Source organism: Podarcis gaigeae, assembly GCF_964106915.1.
Source record: "Podarcis gaigeae genome assembly, chromosome: Z".
Lineage (NCBI taxonomy): Eukaryota > Metazoa > Chordata > Lepidosauria > Squamata > Lacertidae > Podarcis > Podarcis gaigeae.
In genome coordinates this window covers 22,520,781-22,540,065 of record NC_139691.1, presented here as the reverse complement: position 1 = coordinate 22,540,065, position 19,285 = coordinate 22,520,781, and the positions used below count along the sequence as shown (strand labels likewise).

Below are 19,285 nucleotides of genomic sequence, written 5' to 3'. Positions count from 1 at the left end.
GGTCAACAGAGTATGCCACTGAAAATGGCAGCCCTGTGTTGGGTTCTCCCTCTCTTTGTGTAGAATAGGTGCCATGGACTGGCTGGACACAAAGGAATAGTGGGAGAAACCAGCTGGGGTACCCTCAAGGGAAGAAGGCTCAGAGCCCAAGGAGTGGTGATAGGACAGTGATGAGTGGTCAGAGGGAGAAAGCTGGGAAGAGGAGGTGTGAGAAGCTGAAGAGGTAACAGGACTTAATGGAAGAGTCTGTGGTAGACCGAAGTCAAGAAGCTGCAGCAGAAGAGTAGGATTAGGGATGCCAAGAGTCAGGCTGGTGAAGAGTGTCTCCCCGTCCTGATGAAAAAGGAGGAAAGACATGCAGGCAGGCACAGTCTCCAATTGCTTGGAAGAAGCCCTAGAAAGAAGTGGACTTAGCTAAGGGGAGGTGGGGACTTTCAGTTTTGGAGTCAGACCCACTCCATTTCATAGAGTCAGACCCACAGGGAATGAGCTGCTGTGCTCATTAGACCTGACGCTCAGCCAAGTCTGTGGAGATTGTTTTTGCTGCTGAGGAGTAAATTCCAGTTTTGAACTGTGCGTGATTTACTGACTAGCACGCTGTGACAGTAGACTGATCCAGGTTGTGAAATCAAGGCATGGTACCTTTTTTAACACTCCACATTACTGGTGTTGTGACCTGCCACCTGTGCTGCTGACTTGCTCACCTGCCTGCTCTGTCATCACCCTGGAGTTGCTGTGGCCACCTATTGGCAGACACGCGAACTACAGCATAGCAGCCTTATAGCAGCAGGATAAGGTGGTATAGAAATACTTTTATAAATAAACAATGCACTTAAGGTTGTGAACTGAAGCCTGATGTCAGAGCATGGGAAGCTGGCATGCACAGACACTGTGGGTTAAAGACACAGTTCTGACATATACACAAGATCTGCTCTCAGGAATCTACATATCCTGCATTTCATACCCTCCCAAAATTCTGAATTCTATCATACACAAATTAAACACATGCTCACTTTGCAGTTCCCATTAGCATGAAGAGAGAAAGCAGAGGACTGCATATGATGTTTTAAATGCATTATACAAATGTGACACTAGATGGTATGGTGAGCTTATGGCAAATTTTCATAGCTTTTTTGTGTGTCTGGATTCCACCATAATCAGCCATCATTGCAGGGGTTGGACTAGCTGACCCTTCGGGGTCCCTTCCAGCTCTACAATTCTATGAGTCTATGAAAGGGGGGGTACCATTGTACTTAGGGCCTTGCTGGGGGATTCCCATGGACCTTTGGTTGACCACTGTGGGAACTAACTAGATAGGGTTTAGTCTGACTCAACAGGGCTCTTCTGGTGTCTTTAAATGGCAGCATGAAGCACGTAAGGGTCTCAGGGGTCAGTGCAAAGGCAGTTAAGGCAGAGAACAGACAGAGGGCTACTCAGAAAGGCCACTGCTGCCTCGGCAAAGTTCCAGTCTGAGCAGGAGGCCCTTGTAGTCCTTCCTGTTAAGGAGAGCCAATGGCTGACCTGGATGGACGTAGTCACTCCAACACCTGGAAACCCTTCCACTATCCAGGGAGATGTTCCAGCTTGCAGGCAGGTATAATGCCTCACCACACAGGGCAGTCAAGGAGGGAGATTCAGACTTCCCAGTTCTTCCAGCAGCTTTGGACAGCTGCTATCTTTGGAAATAAATCAGAATTTGCAAAGCTGAATTTCTCACAGCGCCATTTAACGAGCCAGACACTAAATTCTGTGTGCGGTGTGAGAATGGCCACAAGAAATACATGCAACCCTCTCTGCAGCCCATGAAAACACTTCTTAGTTCTGAATGTGTTTTATTTCCTCAATAACCTGGGGAGTTCAAGGCATCACTTTTGTTTTACGGAGGAGTAGTTCAAGTACAGATGTAATGTTTGAGAGATCTATTCAGATAGTGGGATACAAAGCTGAGCTCCAGTTTAAATGCAGCCCTCTTAGCTTAAAAATGGAAAGGAAGAAAAAAGAAACCTAGCACCTTACCTAGGGTTGCTATATTTAAAAGGGGTGTGTGAGAGAAAGATTTGGGGATGTTTTGTTCCTGTATAGAGGGGGTCCTGAATTCCTGATTCGCCGATTGTGGAAACCAAAATATGAAAAGGCAGCTCTTGAAATCCCAATTATTTAGCCCATTGGACTTATTGGTGGGAGAAACAGAAGAAACATAAATGGCAATTGTGCATTATAAAGCAGCAAGTGCTTGTTTATTGTTAGAAGGGGGGGGTGCTACCTCCTCAAAATAAAATGCATTTGCTAATTTTTACTGTGTATGGAAATGAAAAACAGGTTTAAAGGAGGGAGACAGAGCAAGAGAGAAAGAGAGCAATAAACCAAAAGTGCCTAATTATTTATACAAGCATCTTAATCAAAATGAGGAAACCTGCAGTGTAACTTTCTATGTCGATTGATAAAGCTGGCTCCCACACTCCAAAAATGAGGATCTACACCAGGTGCCCTAATTAACAATCCCGGAGAGGATTTCTGCGCACAAACACAGACAGACACGGCTTTATGAACACCTTTTGCACTCCTATGCTGTGTACTCCCATTAACCCTCTGTGCTGCTCTATTTACAAGTCATTTCCACTGTGCATATTTCCCAATGCCTCGGAGAGCAGGCGCAGCTGTAATGCAGCACTCAGAGGCAAAATAACTGCTAACTGAATGCAGGGCTGGGTGGATAAATTCTTCTTTGGGGAACTTCCTCCCGTCCCACTATGTCTTCCAGTGAGAGCAGGAGCGTGCAGAAGGGTGTGGAAAGCAGGCTGCTTCTACTCAAGCATGCTACATGTCACTGCATGAGGACATCATTGGCATTAATAGATGTTTGCATTAGATTTCAGGGAGTCTTTTCGCTGCTCCGCACTAAGAAAGCAAGCTTTACCAATGTATTTTGTCTTGTGTTACAACATGGGCTTCAACTGATCAAACTGCTGCCCGACATAACATATGTGACCAAACTACCTAATGTTGAGCTATCATCTTTTCTGACAAATCAGTGCACATACCTTTTGAAAGCCTTTCAGTGCAGCATCAATGCCTTTCAGCAAGCACTGCATGCATGTGTGAGAGGGAGAGAGGGAGACCCTGTAGGATTTTTATTCCAGCTTCTTTCTCAAAAGGATTGGGGTAGGAGAGAGAGGTTTTCAGTCTTTCCACTCTGCAGACAAACACTCTATTAAAATACATTAAAAGCTACTGCCTACTAATTTGCTTCTGCCTTTAAAGCATTCTTTAAAAAAAAGTAAACACACAGAAATTTCAACAGCTGGCACAGAAGTGCTAAAGTAACAGTTATTTGTCTAGCAGCAACACTGGGGAAAGGGCATGGTAATAACATAATGCACAATTGCAGGGCGGGGAGGGGGACCTCTATAAATTTCATTATGGACCAGAAATATCTACTTCCAGCTTAGCACATCAAGGATGTCACAAACACCTTGTATAATCTCTTCCATCAGCAGCACTAAACCTCTCCTTTGGCAAACCATTATCTCTCTGCTGCTCCCCAAACACCACCCCACCCAAAAAGCAATTTGTTCATTATAATTACTTTATTAGTGCAGATGCTTTGATGACTTGGTTCCTTTACCAACAGGCATTCAATGTTAGTCCTACTCAGAGTAGACACAATGAAGTTGATTCATTATTTTCATTGGGTCTTCACTGAGTAGAACTTAATTTAATTGTATAGGCTATAAATTGTATAGAGGAAACAGCAGAATATCTCTATCCTCTATTTCCAACCTTTCTTGAGGACCATTGCTTTTCTCCGAAGAAGCAGGCGTCTTTTAATTTCGTGGCTGCTGTCACCATCTGCAGTGATCATGGAGCCCAAGAAAGTAAAATCTCTCACTGCCTCCATTTCTTCCCCTTCTATTTGCCAGGAGGTGATGGGACCAGTGGCCATGATCTTCGTTTTTTTTATGGTGAAAATAGTCTGAAGCTCAACATCAAAAAAACGAAGATCATGGCCACTGGTCCCATCACCTCCTGGCAAATAGAAGGGGAAGAAATGGAGGCAGTGAGAGATTTTACTTTCTTGGGCTCCATGATCACTGCAGATGGTGACAGCAGCCACGAAATTAAAAGATGCCTGCTTCTTCGGAGAAAAGCAATGACAAACCTAGACAGCATCTTAAAAAGTAGATACATCACCTTGCCAACAGAGATCCGTATAGTAAAAGCTATGGTTTTCCCAGTAGTAATGTATGGAAGTGAGAGCTGGACCATAAAGAAGGCTGATCGCCGAAGAATTGATGCTTTTGAATTATGCTGCTGGAGGAGACTCTTGAGAGTCCCATGGACTGCAAGAAGACCAAACCTATCCATTCTTAAGGAAATCAGCCCTGAGTGCTCACTGGAAGGACAGATCCTGAAGCTGAGACTCCAATACTTTGGCCACTTCATGAGAAAACTCCCTGGAAAAGACCCTGATGTTGGGAAAGATGGAGGGCACAAGGAGAAGGGGACAACAGAAGACGAGATGGTTGGATGGTGTTCTCGAAGCTACCATCATGAGTTTGACCAAACTGCGGGAGGCAGTGGAGGACAGAAGTGCCTGGCGTCACGAAGAGTCGGACACGACTAAGCAACTAAACAACACAATGCAATACAGTAAAAGCTTTAATATTTGTAATTTCCAAACTATTTATTTAAAATGCCTTTCTGGGTTAACACACATACCACCTGAGTATCCTCTCTTTTTTAAAGTCGGTGTTTAGCTGCTAACCTAAAATGTGATTTTTCAGGAGGAATAATTCACACACAAGGTGAATTCCTTCATTAACAGCATACCTTCTATGAAATTTAGAAAATTTAAAACAAGTAGGTTAATGAAGCAACAATATGCAAACTAGCTGATTAATACAAACTTCCAAAGCTCAGTGAGACAACAGCTATTTGGAACTCATTTTTAAGGCAGAGAAATTGTGCGCACAAATTTATAGGAAGACAGGAGGCTGCTACGGCCCTTGCCTATTGATTTAGATCAGAGTCATTGTTTAAAATGAAAACACAGAAAACCCCATACACTTCCAAACCTATCGATAATTGCTTTGGAGAAACAGAAGTCACATTTTCCACAAGCTAGTGTAAAGGACAATATCTGGATGCACAATATATGGAGTTGCCTTGCAGTGGACATTATTCTCACATTGATCTCATTTTCCATTTCCCTTTTAAAACTCTCTTCCAAAGTCCAACAATTCAAAGGGGTGGGTGTGTGGAAAAAAAGGATGGAAGGAAAACAACTGAGCATGGCCAGGTATAAAGTAAAGAGATGAAAGTGTGTGTGTTTTTGTTCTCTTAAAAAAAGCTCTCTTCCAAGCCAAGCTGCCTATACAGTATCAGGTAAAGGGGAGAAAGAGACACAAAAGGGTAACAGAATGAGTGAAATGGTAACCATTTACCCAGTGCCAACATACAGCCGTTACAGATGACCTCGAGAGAATGCAGCCTAAACAACAATTTTAAACCCCCATTTTAAATTCAAATGCAATGCTTCTTCCCCAGGACTGATGGTGGCAGGCTTCTCAAGGTTTAACACACACACTCCCACGGAAAGTTTGCATTAACTATTTTGAAATCTGGAAGAAAAGGTGCCACCAATTACGGTACATTTTAGAAGGTATAAAAAAATGTGATTTTGGGGGTGGCAAGGAAACAACAGATAGTATTATGCAACAGGCACTTGCTTTATTTTAATTTTATTTCTAAAAGCAATGTTAACTCCATAAGAACCTGCTTGTTTTAGAAACGGGAGCTGCAGAGGGTAAATGGGGACAGTGCTTTTAGTGAAGCTACAAAGCCCTGCAATTTGAAGTTGTTTTCTCAGAAAGGACACAATAAAAGCTGCAGCTGGAGCTAGGAAGAGTAAACCCTGATCATAATGGCAGAGGTTCAGTTGCTTCTTCATGGTTGCTGCATTAAATCTAACAAATTGCGCTTCTGAGATTACCGAACATCAAGGTCTCTATTCCCAGCGTCCAGTTTCAAGACTGTTTCTCACTGACTTACATACACAAGCAATGCCGCACTCTTTCTACTTCATAACTTGCAATGCTACCAAGTTCCAAAAAGGAAAGCCCAGCAAAATTCAGTATGTTCAAGAATAGAGGTCTTATGAACCAGGAGCAGGTAACGATAGCAAGGCTCAATGCATACCAATGAAGAAATGGGGAGAAACAGTACACACTAACTGCTCCCAGACTGCAAGGCAGCAAAATCAATTATTATCTATCGGAATAGAAATTAGGCTCATTTTCTCCTAAGGCTTAAGCAAAGTTCCAGTTCAGAAAAGTCTACCAACACTGACTCAAGACAACTCAGACAATCTTCCAAAGCAATACCTGCCAACCTGGTGCCCTTCAAACATTTTAGACAAAAACTACCCAAATAACCACACCAACTTGTAGAACATACATTTATAAATAACAATTAGATTCTAAATATAATAATTAGATAATTAGATTAAATAATTTAGCAGTATAGCATGAGCCTGTTACCAAATATGAATAAAATAAAAAACTTAAACAGCATAACTTATTACTGGCATACCTTGGCCCCTCAGAGAGATGTTGCTCAAGGAGATGATCAGGACAGAAAGTAAGAAAAATGCGGCAAGAGCGGGCACAGCTGTGGTGTTAGCTGTACCATGTAACTGGTAGCTAATCAGAAGGCGCTGCTAACTTTTTAAAACTCCCAGCTGGTGACGCCCACTTGACTTTCGAATTGAGGAATGCATTAACAATTAGCACACTGGTCAGGGTTGGCCTTGAGACCCTGATAAGGCAAGTGCTGATGCTAAGGTCTGCAGATTGTTTTCTTGTGATCTTCCCAGTAAGGCTAAGCTTCTGACTGAACAGAAGTTTGGTATGCAGACTTGGTACAATAGGGAGTTGTAGTTCAAAACATTTGGAGAGCAGGAAGCTGCCCAAAGCTTCTCAAAACTGTATCTCACATGTTCCCACTTCCCCTCTTGCAGGTGGCTTCTCTCTTACAAAACAAGCTCTGCTGGATCAGAACCAATGCTCTTCTAGTCTAGTGTACTATTCTCATAGTGGCCAGCCAGATGATTCTGGAAAGGACACTAGCTGGACATAAGCACAACAGTCCTTTCCCACTCACATTTCTCAACAGGCAGCATTCAGAGGCATAGTGTCTCTATGTTGGGGGCTATCATGAAATCTTCTGGTTTGCAAAGTTAATAGTTGTAGCTATGCCATATGTGAAGAACTACTTCATTTTGTCCCAGTCAGTTTCACTGGATGAGCACAAGTTCTAGAATTATGAGAGAGCTCTAAACCATATTCTGCCATGGGGTCCAAATCAGTGAACTATGTTTAGCACTTGCCTTCCAAAAAAACACCATCTGAAGTGGGACTGGAGAAAAAGAGCTATAAAATGAATGAATGAATGAATGAATGATGAAAGAAATAGCTGTAAGACCAAGAGCTTAGCAGGAGGATGTGATTAGTTGTTAACAAGAAGCATATGGAGCATGCCCCATGCAACAAGGTTGGAAGAAGCACCTTTGCAATTTGCCCAAGTTCCTCATGTGGCTTTAACGAGCATAGGAAAGGGTGTTGCATGCAGCCATTTGTGGCTAATGGGCCTGGGAAAGTGGCTATAGGGATGCATAACTCACAGGTGAGTGTGCCTAGGATTGCAGATTTGGCTGCCTTCTCTGAGTTTCTGTAAAATTAACCAATTGGGCCAGGCATAGGCAAACTCAGCCCTCCTGATGTTTTTGGCCTACAACTCCCATGATCCCTAGCTAACAGGACCAGTGGTCAGGGATGATTGGAATTGTAGTCCCGAAACTTCTGGAGGGCCGAGTTTGCCTATGCCTGAATTGGGCATTGGAGGCAACTTTCCTCTGTGTGTTGATAGGCATGCAATGCGAGTAACAATGAAAGGCTTGTTTTGAACTATATATTGTAAAATAATAATGTGTTTTTTAAAAAACTGTATCTATTTAAAAGTTCAAAATTGGGAAAGGAGTACGACAAGGCTGTATATTGTCTCCCTGCTTATTTAACTTATATGCAGAAGTCATCATGTGAAAGGCTGGGCTGGATGAATCCCTAGCCGGAATTAAGATTGCCGGAAGAAATATCAACAACCTCAGATATGCAGATGGCACAACCTTGATGGCAGAAAGTGAGGAGGAATTAAAGAAACTTTTATTGAGGGTGAAAGAGGAGAGCGCAAAATATGGCCTGAAACTCAACATCAAAAAAACAAAGATCATGGCCACTGGTCCCATCACCTCCTGGCAAATAGAAGGGGAAGAAATGGAGGCAGTGAGAGATTTTACTTTCTTGGACTCCATGATCACTGCAGATGGTGACAGCAGCCATGAAATTAAAAGACGCCTGCTTCTTGGGAGAAAAGCAATGACAAACCTAGACAGCATCTTAAAAAGTAGAGACATCACCTTGCCAACAAAGGTCCGTATAATAAAAGCTATGGTTTTCCCAGTAGTAATGTATGGAAGTGAGAGCTGGACCATAAAGAAGGCTGATCACCGAAGAATTGATGCTTTTGAATTATGGTGCTGGAGGAGACTCTTGAGAGTCCCATGGACTGAAAGAAGATCAAACCTATCCATTCTTAAGGAAATCAGCCTTGAGTGCTTACTGAAAGGACAGATCGTGAAGCTGAGGCTCCAATACTTTGGCCACCTCAAGAGAAGAGAAGACTCCCTGGAAAAGACCCTGATGTTGGGAAAGATGGAGGGCACAAGGAGAAGGGGACGACAGAGGACGAGATGGTTGGACAGTGTTATCGAAGCTACCAGCATGAGTCTGACCAAACTGCGGGAGGCAGTGGAAGACAGAAGTGCCTGGCGTGCTCTGGTTCATGGGGTCACGAAGAGTCGGACACGACTAAACGACTAAACAACAACAAATTTAAGAGATATATATTTTAATTATCTATTTTAAAATTTATTTCACTTCATTTATCTGTTGGAGATCTGTACATGATCCCTTCACACATTTTTTCCTCACAACAATCCTGTAATGTAGGTTATACTGAGAGGCTGCAAAAGGCTCAAGGTGACAGTGTGAGCTTTATGGGAATGCTGTGATTTGAGTCTGAAATCTTAGTGCAGAGGTTTCCAACCTTTTTTGGTCCGCGGCTCCCTTGATCAGCTACATTCTTTCTGTGGTACTCCTGTGGGGCTCAGGAGCCCAGTTAAGTCACCCCTTGCCTGCAGAGCAGACAGCCTCTCACACTTTTTTCGAACATCCTGCCTTGTGGAGTATTCCCTCAGCCTCCTCTCCTCTCTTCTTGGGAGTCATCAGGGCAGCCATTGCTGCCTACCAGTGCCACTTCCCTCTTCCCTAACTCAAACTTAGCTGGGGGCCAGGGAAGCAACAGGGGCAGAAGTGAGAGTGAGTGCTTCAGAAAGTGTTTCTGTGCCACTGTGGGAATATGCCTCCCCAGGGCCTGTATCTATGGTACTTATCTATGATACTAGGATTGTCTTCAGCACTGGTTCCCTGGCTGTGGAATGCCCTCCCTAGTGACATGCACCTGCCTCTATCATGATTAACTTTAAAGGGAAATTGAAAACATCCCTCTTTACCCAAAACATTTGGTGACTGAAGAATATTGTTTAGGGCACCTTGAAATAATTGGATGGAGGAATATTTTTAATTGTCAATTGTTTTTAGAATGTTTTTAACAGTAGCTGCTTTCTGAGGTTTTATGATTACAGTTGTTTTTAGCAGTGCTTTTTTCCCAGGGAATGCAGGGGGATGCATATCCCTAAACATTTTGTGAATCTAAGTTTGGTCACATTGAGGGGCAGTATTTCAATGAGTAGGAAAATGAAAGTACCCCTAAGCTTTTTTTTCCTTTTTTTTAGAATGTTAAATCTGATTTAGAATGTCCTTTGCTTTGATTTTTTTTTCAAATTGTATATCTGTTTGCCACCCTGAGCTTCCCTAGGAGGAAGGCTGGGATACAAATTCCTATGATGTTATAGTGTGTGCTGCTATAACAGGTCACTGGGTCTTTGGAGAAGAAGAAGAGGGAGGCAGCAGCAGCAGTGCCAGGCACTTGCAAGACTGAGAAATGCAGGCTGCACAACAGGACACCCCCTCCTCATTTAGAGCATTTTTGCAGGCATCTGATGCTCATTTTTTGAGTGCCCCTATTCAAACGCTTGTGATGCTATTTGTTTTGCCTGCAGTAGTAAATAGCTACACAAGTGACACATCTTTGGGGGCATACTGTTAGCAGGATTTATTCCCCCAGATTCCATATTTGCTTTTGTAAGGGCAAATATTAATCAGACACACCCCTACAGCTAAAGGGGGCGGGGCAGGAGGGATTTGAAAAGTCTGCTGTCTTACTGCATCATTTCATAGATCTGTCTGCACTAAAGGAACCAGACTCAAATCCTCAGGTCAGCCCTGAACTGTCGTTTTTCTTCCTAGTGCTTTGAGGAGTAAAAATAGTCCACAACGAGTTTTCCAACTGTCAGGCGGCTTTCCTGTGGAAGTGCAAGCAGTTGCCAGGGGAACCACGAGGTTCCCCCAGGTCACGTTATAACAACCAGCTCTAAACAGGCAGCATCACGAATGCTACCATTGCTGTAGCAATCTTGGGATTACCGTACCGGAAGCTGGACCTGGACTACAGAACCTGCAGCCTAAGCAAGCGCTTCCTTTGAATGTTACAAGACTTAAAAGTATCGCACCTAGTTGACAAAAGTCTGAGGGCGCGACTGATAAGTACAAATAAGTAGAAACAGGTAGCAATGTTTTTCCTGGAGTGTATGGGGCAGCAACAATAGAGGAAGCTACTCCGGTGCCTGGGACGGTGCACCCAGGGGCAGGGTGCACCATACGGCCTCTGGAGTCTGCCTGCTTCCTTCCACTCAGCCGCCCTACAGCTGGGGGGAAGGCAGCGGGCAGACTGTTTGGGCAGCGCGGAGCCTGCGCATACCCAAGCCACCGCGTCTCTCCCAGGAGAGAAGTGTGACTCGGGCGTGCTGCAGGCCCCGTGGTGAGCACCACCCAGCATTTTGTTACCCCCTTCTATGGTGGCACCCGGGGTGGCCAGCCCCCACCGCACCCCCTTTCCTCTGCCCCTGCGGTGAAGGCGAGGGGTTGCATGTCTGAACACTTCCAGGATGGGGAAACAACAGCTCATTGTACACAAATAGCTAGCCCTAAAGAAACAAGGTTCTCCCTCACAATGTTATTTTCTGTGTATCATTTTTACATGGGGTATAAATGAATATATAATAACAATAATAATGGGCCTGCCCTCTGTATAGAGATGAAAAGAAACAAATCTGATCATTCTTGGTCACAAGGAGAAGAAAGGTTTTATATTTGTTGGAAACTACTTTGAGTGGCTGGGGAAACCCAGACAAATGAGTGGAGTACAAATAATGGTGGTGGGTGGTGGTGGTGGTGGTGGTGATCCCAAACCCCAGATATTTCCAACAGTAATTCTGAGTCAGACAAGGCCAAATGGCTGTAGGGCAGTGGGACTCTGCCTCAGAGATCTTAGGGACCCAAGTGGGCCTAAGGTCCATCCTGAGGCCCCATCTGTAAACAGACAAAATACTGGGGAAACAGGGCTCTGCAAATCACCCTGGATTCCACTCCTGGGTGGTCCATGAATTTTTTTGAACCCCTCAAAAAAGTTCTTTACTCCATCACATCTACAGCTGGACAAAAGTCCCTTTCTCCCATGGCACTTCCTGGCAGTGAGGGAAAGAGTGATTATTCTAGAGGCCATACAACCCAGAATGCTGCAGTAATTCAAGGCTGTGAGCAGAGAGCAGACGGAACAAGGCCTTAGGACAAAGGCCTCCAAAGAGATATATAATCATAACCTTCCCCCCCCCCCCCATGTAGATAATCTCTCTCTCTCTGTAGAGTGTGAGATAAAACACAGTAACAGGAAAAAACCCAACTTTACACCAAATCAGACTATTGGTCCATCTAGACTGCCTACATTGGCTGGCAGTGGTTCTCCAAGTTCCAGGCATGTATCTCTCCCATCTCTGCCTGGACATGCCCAAACCTTCTGCATGCAAGGCAGATGCCCTACTGCCAAGCTATTGCCCTTCCCAGGGATGAGGCAGAAATTCAATTTAGTTCACATTTAAAGGCTAAATTACAGTTCTCACACTTTCCAAAACAATATGTGAACCATGAATATGTGAACAATATGTGAACATAGAACCGTCCTTCGAAAGTAACCCTGATCTGAATTTTGCAATGCAGTTCTCCTGCCAAGTGGCATGCACACAAAAATGTATTACTAGAGTAAAAGTGCACACTAAATTAATATACTGGTGAGAATAACATACCAAAGTGCAACATAAGGGAGAACTGCTTTGCAAAAATGTGTATATTAGGTAAAATTGATTTTTTAAAAAGTTTATTAGACAGAATTCAGACAGGCAAGGATACGCAATTGTGTAACTAAATCAGTAGCAAAGTTTGTATCCCAAGCTATTTGCAATACCTACACATCCAAACTCACACCCACAAAGAGTTTTCAAAGCAGCTTACAAAAAAAAATATGCACAATGTAATCCCATCCAAGTGTAGTATTAATAACAGAAATAGCAGGATGTCACAAAGGTGCCAGGTTGATTCAGGCTCAATAAACACACAAGATGTATCCAGCTGTGTTCTTAGATAAATAAGGTATACTATTCATTGTATCAAATTTCAACAGAAGTAATTCATAAAGTTCAGCAAACGAACAAAGCAGAAGACCCAGTGGATCAGATCATTCTCTAGTCAGTTCATGCATAAGGTCCATCCGTGTAATGGTGTCTATTCCACCTGTTTGTTCATAAAGTCCAAACAATCCACATGAGAGGTTATTACAGTTCCACAAAATCCTTTCCAGAATATTTGCCTTGTTTCGCCGTCCTAGGCTTCATCAGTAGTTATAGCACATATGTGATATTACAGGACAGTGGATCTTATGGCATAGTAGTAGCTGTATATTACATATACAGTATGTAATATCACATATGTGTTTTAACTACTGATGAAGCCCAGGATGGCGAAACAAGGCCAATATTCTGGAAATCCTTGTCTAGACTCTGTGAAAGGGCCATTACATGGATGGACCCTATGCATGAACTGACTAGAGAATGATCTGATCCACTGGGTCTTCTGCTTTGTTCGTTTGTTGAACTTTATGAGTTACTTCTGGTGAAATTTGATACAATGAATAGTATACCTTATTTATCTAAGAACACAGTCAGTTATGTCTTGTGTGTTTATTGAAGATGCTTTATGTGACCATAGGTTTGTTTGTTGTTGTTTTGTTAAGGTTGATTCAGGCAGCATTTCCTGCCTTGGTCCCCTCATAGTGCTCAGGCAGCGGGCCCAACAAGGACCTGGAGTAAAGGAACCCAGTCAGTCCATGATAGAGGCAAGCTATAAATATTCACAAATAACACTTACTGAGGAGTACTGGTTTTAATTTTGTCTCAGTGCTGTTTAGATTTTTAATAAAGAAGGATGCATTGTTGGCATTTTTCATGTATTCTTTCATTTGCTTTCCTCTTGCTGCATGGAATAATTTTTTTAAAAAAAACAATAATTTGTAAGTCAAGATTGAAATGAACAAACTTGAATATCTGAATCAGTCATTTGTGCAGCAAGATTTGGGTATAATTCATTGTGTTTTGGTGGTGAGTATTCTGATAATGGGACCTGTGTGTACTACTTTCCTCCCATGCTAGGGAGGCACAATGATTACATTCAGTCTGATTTTCAAACAAACAAACCCAATTTCAATGGAATATGGGCATCCTCCTGTTTTCACACCTGCAAATTTTCTAGTACAGTTCTAACCTCAACAAAATATACCAAGGAGTGAGCATTTTAGGAAGAACTGCATGCAAAAAGGTGAATTTCTGTGCAGTTAAAAAGAATTGCAGATTGATGCCAGAAGCAGAACGAAATTGACTTATGAATGAATAAAGACATGTGAAACTGACACAATCTAGAAGACTGAATCCCCTGCTGCTGTTTGAATGATCCTCTTACCTGCTAGAATTTCCTAGAAGCCTACAAATGAGGTCATGATTCAATTAAATTTAGGAGTCAGGGGCAGGTGTTGTAGATTTCAATAAGGCTCACCATACTTTTCCCACCCCATCCACTGGAAGAGGATTCAAACACTAAAAGCTCTGCATTTTGGGTGCAGATGAAATGTAAGGTTTTAAGAGCAAACATAGTGGATTTTTCATCCACAGTTTTGTAATTGGCACAAAGGTACATTCCACAGTGTTGAGTACTAGATCAGCCATCAGGCTTGCTTGTTCACACATTATCATGGGAGCTGTTGACTTTTTAATTTGCATGTCTATCCCCATACCCCACCCAAGAGTAAAAAATTAAGCACATTGCTGAAAACTTGCCCCAAGGAATTGGAGTCAGGAAAGGTGGGCAAGATATATTGGTAATTTCCACCAAGGCAACAATCAAAATTGCACCCCTGGATTCATTGTAAAACACACTTTGGGTGCTTGTGCCTTGTTTCTTAGTGTCCTGAAAGGTTTCTGATCACAGGCTTTTTTGCTGGCTGAACCAGGGCTTAAAATGCAACCTTTGACTTCTTTCTGCCTCTCTCCATCTGCAACATGGCAAAAGCTTCGAGTCTCAAAGGGTCTTGTAGAAGAGCCTAAATTCATTCACATTTGTAGAGCAATTTGAAATTCACAGTGAAAACTGCTATGAAAGTGCTAAACATTCTTAGTTCTCTTCTTCCACTCAAAAGATCTGTAATATCTGAACTCTCAGAGTGCCTGATGTTCCTCTCTCACTGCGTCTTAACAGCCATTGATTTGTTGCTCAGTGGACATGCGGGGGGAGGGGGTGAGAACAATGTTAGGGGAACACACACTCACATGCACGTACACACACACACACACACACACACACACACGAAGACTGAACCAAGAGGCAAAAAGGAAAATCATCAGGAGTCCACAGCATTCTGTTCCTAGAGAACTGGACACCATCCAGCTTTGAAAACAAGAAAATTTTGGGGTGGGAAAGACACAAGGCTGTGGGCCCAGCAGTGCTAACTTCAAGTTTTGTGATGTCCTTAAGCAAAATGCCCTGAATATTTCCCTTCTTCCTGACCTGTCTTCAATCTGCTCCACTGCCCAGAAGGAGATGCTAAGGCAAGTAGAACCTGCTGCTCCATTTCCCTTGCTCTTGCCACTTATGGAGAGCATAAGAAGAAGCCTGCTGGATCATGCCAGTGGCCCATCTTAGTTGGCAACCTTTTGATGATAAGAACTGTTCAACAGTGGAAGGTACTACCTTGGAAAGTGTGGACTTCACAGGAGGTTTTTAAACACAGGTTTGGGTCCCTTCCAATGTTGTAGTTCTATGATCCTATGATTTTTTTATTACTATAATTCAAGATTTGAACAGTATTGTATTCATTTGTTGTGGTCCTTTATTGATAGTCCTAATGAAACTATGGGGGACACGGGTGGCGCTGTGCTGCTTGGACTTGCTGATTGAAAGGTCAGTGGTTTGAGGCCCCGCAATGTGGAGAGCTCCCGTTGCTCAGTCTCAGGTCCTGCCAACCTAGCAGTTCGAAAGCACGAAGTGCAAGTAGATCAATAGGTACCACACCAGCAGAAAGGTAAATGGCATTTCCGTGCACTGCTCTGGCTTTGCCAGAAGCAGCTTAGTCATGCTGGCCACATGTCCTGGAAAAACTGTCTGCGGACAAATGCTGGCTCCCTCGGCCTGTAAAGCAAGATGAGCACTGCAACCCAAGAGTCCTTCGCAACTGGAATTAACTGTCAGGGGTCCCTTTACCTTTGCCTTAATGAAACTATAGTGATTTTTCTTTCTTTTTCATTTTGGAGCAGAAAAGGATTTGAAATCTCCACGAAGCTGTGATGTCTACAGTGCCCTTGGACAATCACTATCTCTTAGCCTAAGACACAACAACCTTGCTGCAAGAATAAAATGTACAAAGAGAGAAAATTGCTAGCCCAAAATGACCAAACCCCTTTATCTGTTTATATCAGGAGCACCAATCTGCCCCAGTAACCCCCATGGGTGGGACAGAAACCAATTATTCCTCCCTATAATACAGCAAGAGATGGGGAAAATAAACATCTGTAACTGCACAGTTTGTAATATAGCACAGTCAAAAAAGAGGTGAAAGGACACTAGGAATAAAAACATACACCAACAGCCAAGAAAGCAGGCATCTCTACACCTCCATGCTTTGATTGCTACGTGGTTTATCCATGGAGGGGGCAGTGCTACCTCTCCCCAGAATCCTAAATGCATTTATTCATGTTTAGGTTCACGGACACAAGAGGTTCAGAGTGATCTCTGAGTCTGTTCCTAATTGAGTGTGGCTGCCAAACTCATTTTTCTGAAGGACAGTCTTACTGGGCCAGTCAGCAACTCAGCTGAATGCTGTTTGCTCTGATCCAATGATGCCAATTTCACAAGGCTTGGAAACCCTAGAAATACAATGATAACATAAACCAGTGGTTCCAAAACTCTTTCAGGCCACCCTTTCCCCCTCAAACTCATCCCCGGTGCCCCTTGCCCTATCCTGTAAAAAGCACTAATCAGACTAGTGGTTTGCATCATCCACTAAGGAAGATAATAACACAATAAAATCTAGATGCAGGTAGGGAGCTGTGTTGGTCTGCTGTAGTCGAAACAAAATTTTTAAAAATCCTTCCAGTAGCACCTTAGAGACCAACTAAGTTTATTCTTGGTATAAGCTTTCATGTGCATGCACACTTCTTCAGATACACATGTGCATGAACATGAAAGCTCATACCTATAACAAATTTAGTTGGTCTCTAAGGTGCTACTGGAAGGATTTTTTAAAATTTTGTTTCGACAATAAAATCTAAAACAGTAGCAATTCAGCCTGGACATTGAGATCCGCTTCTGAGGGCCTTCTGGTGGTTCCCTCACAGCGAGAAGTGAAGTTACAGGGAACCAGGCAGAGGGCCTTTTCAGTGGCCTGCCCTGTGGAACGCCCTCCCACCAGATTTCAAGGAAAAATCAACTACCCCACTTTTAGAAGACATCTGAAAGTAGCCCTGTACTGGGAGGCTTTTAATGTTTATGGGTGTTTTGTGATTTAATATGTTATTGAAAGCCATCCAGAGTGGCTGGGGCATCCCAGTCAGATGGGCAGCATATAAACAATAAAATTATTGTTATTATTTATTAATTTATTGCACATTTATTCAAAATCCAATTAAAACTCTTTGTTTTAATGAAAACTGTTGAATTTGATCCAGTTGTGCCAGCTTTTCAAAGCCTTATCACCATTTGCACATCCAGCACCCCCTTGCCATCCCAACCCACCCTACGTAACCTCCCCTCCAGGGGGGCGTGTGTTACCACACACTTGGGAACCACCACTATAAACAAAGGAGTTGTGGTGCATTTTTGTGATCAGATGAAGAACCTGAGGGTGCTGCTGGACCCAGCCCTGCTTTTTCAGGAGCAGGTGTGTGTGTGTGTGTGTGACCAAGAACAGAAACCAAATGCAACCTAACGGAGTAGGAACCACAAGTGCTAACAAGCTTTTCATGTACTGTAATAGGTTGCGAAAATCCTTTTACTGAGAAACAGAAACTTAGTTTGCTAAATCAGAGTTTGCTAGATGTAATGAAAGTGAAAGAAAGGCACTGTGGATTGTCTGAGAGAGAAAGCAAAGAAGCACCACTGTTTATATTTGCTTAGCTATGCATATCTGCAAAAAGCAGAAGACAAGGACATGTACCAAAGATAAAGCTTCATCAGACCAGTGCTTCCCCCCCCCCCAAAAAAATATGTTTAGGGGTACTCTCATTTTCCTACTCATATTGAAATACTGCCCCTCAATGAGGCCAAATCTAGATTCACAAAATGTTTAGGGGTATGCGTACCCCTGCCTCTCACCAGAAAAAAAGCACTGCATCAGACATTGTGCAAGTTACACCCACCGTGCCTGCCTTAAAAAGAGATGGAAAATATCCAGCTACAGGTCATGAGAACATCCTAACAGTCAGTAATCAAGCTGACCTGCAAAACCTGATGTTCTTGGTGTAATTCAAGTTTGCAATCCAATTCCGAATCTGTTTCCACACACAAAAAAAATACTGGGCTACCAGTACAGTACAACTTGAATGACTGTGCCATGTGTAACATGGTGGACTCAAAAATATAATAGAATTGGTGTGTTTGTGAAAATTAGACAAGTATTGTCTCACAACTCAAGCTATCAGCAGGATCAAGCAAAGCCAAGGAAAACAACTTATGTAGCACTTGTGTGTAAGACGGACATCAGCTGTGATCATGAGCAATGATTCTTCAGTGCTAGAGCCACTCAGCCCACCTCTGTGTTTTGTGAAGTTTTGCCAAGTTAGATATAACGGCAATAAAAGCAATATTATCTGGGAATGTTGGAACAATAAAGAGAATTATTATTTATATATTTTATAGGCTGTTTCACCACATAAAGCCATCAAAGCAGGGAAAAACAGAATAAAAACACAGAGGCACAACCTCTAAGAACAGGAAAATCAAGCCTGTGAGGTAGGTTAGGGCCAAGTTCTTTCTGTTTTTACTGAAAGAACAATCCCCTTTGGTTATATTTTTTCTTTAACAAAAAAGTCTGACTAGGTTCATACCTTGTTGTTGTTTAGTCATTTAGTCGTGTCCGACTCTTCGTGACCCCATGGACCAGAGCACGCCAGGCACTCCTGTCTTCCACTGCTTCCCACCGTTTGGTTTCATACCTTATGCCCACCTTAAAAATAGTTCCTGTTTTTTGCTTTGAAAGAAGCACATGGATGTGAATAGCTAAAACATCTTGCTACTCCATCTCATTTTAATTGGGTCTGCCTAGGCATCTCAGCAGCTCCCACAGTTGGGAAATTCAAGGGAGAGCAGGAGAGCCTTGCCTCCCCCACCCTTAGCTAAGCCCAGCTGCACATCAACCTCCCAGCATATGAAGCTGGGAAGAGGAGTTCAGCAGGGGAGGGGGATTCTTTAAATCATTTTCTAAGTTATGTCACATTGTTGCTCAATTCCATCTTTTTACATATATTTTTTCATGTATTGTGGTATCATATGTATTGTAATTTTGCTGTTATTTTTATAGATCATAATTTAGTAACGATTCACCATAATAGCTGAGAGTGAATTTCTGTTTAATTGTGCACAATTATATTTTAATGAATTAATGAATATTGCTTTTT

General features: G+C 42.8%; 1 protein-coding gene across 2 annotated transcripts in view; it reads right to left on the bottom strand.

The window, feature by feature from the left end:
• The window catches only part of NEXMIF (neurite extension and migration factor), a 220,888-nt gene that overhangs the window by 103,618 nt on the left and 97,985 nt on the right, over positions 1-19,285 (bottom strand). The gene's annotated exons all lie outside the window — the stretch shown is intronic.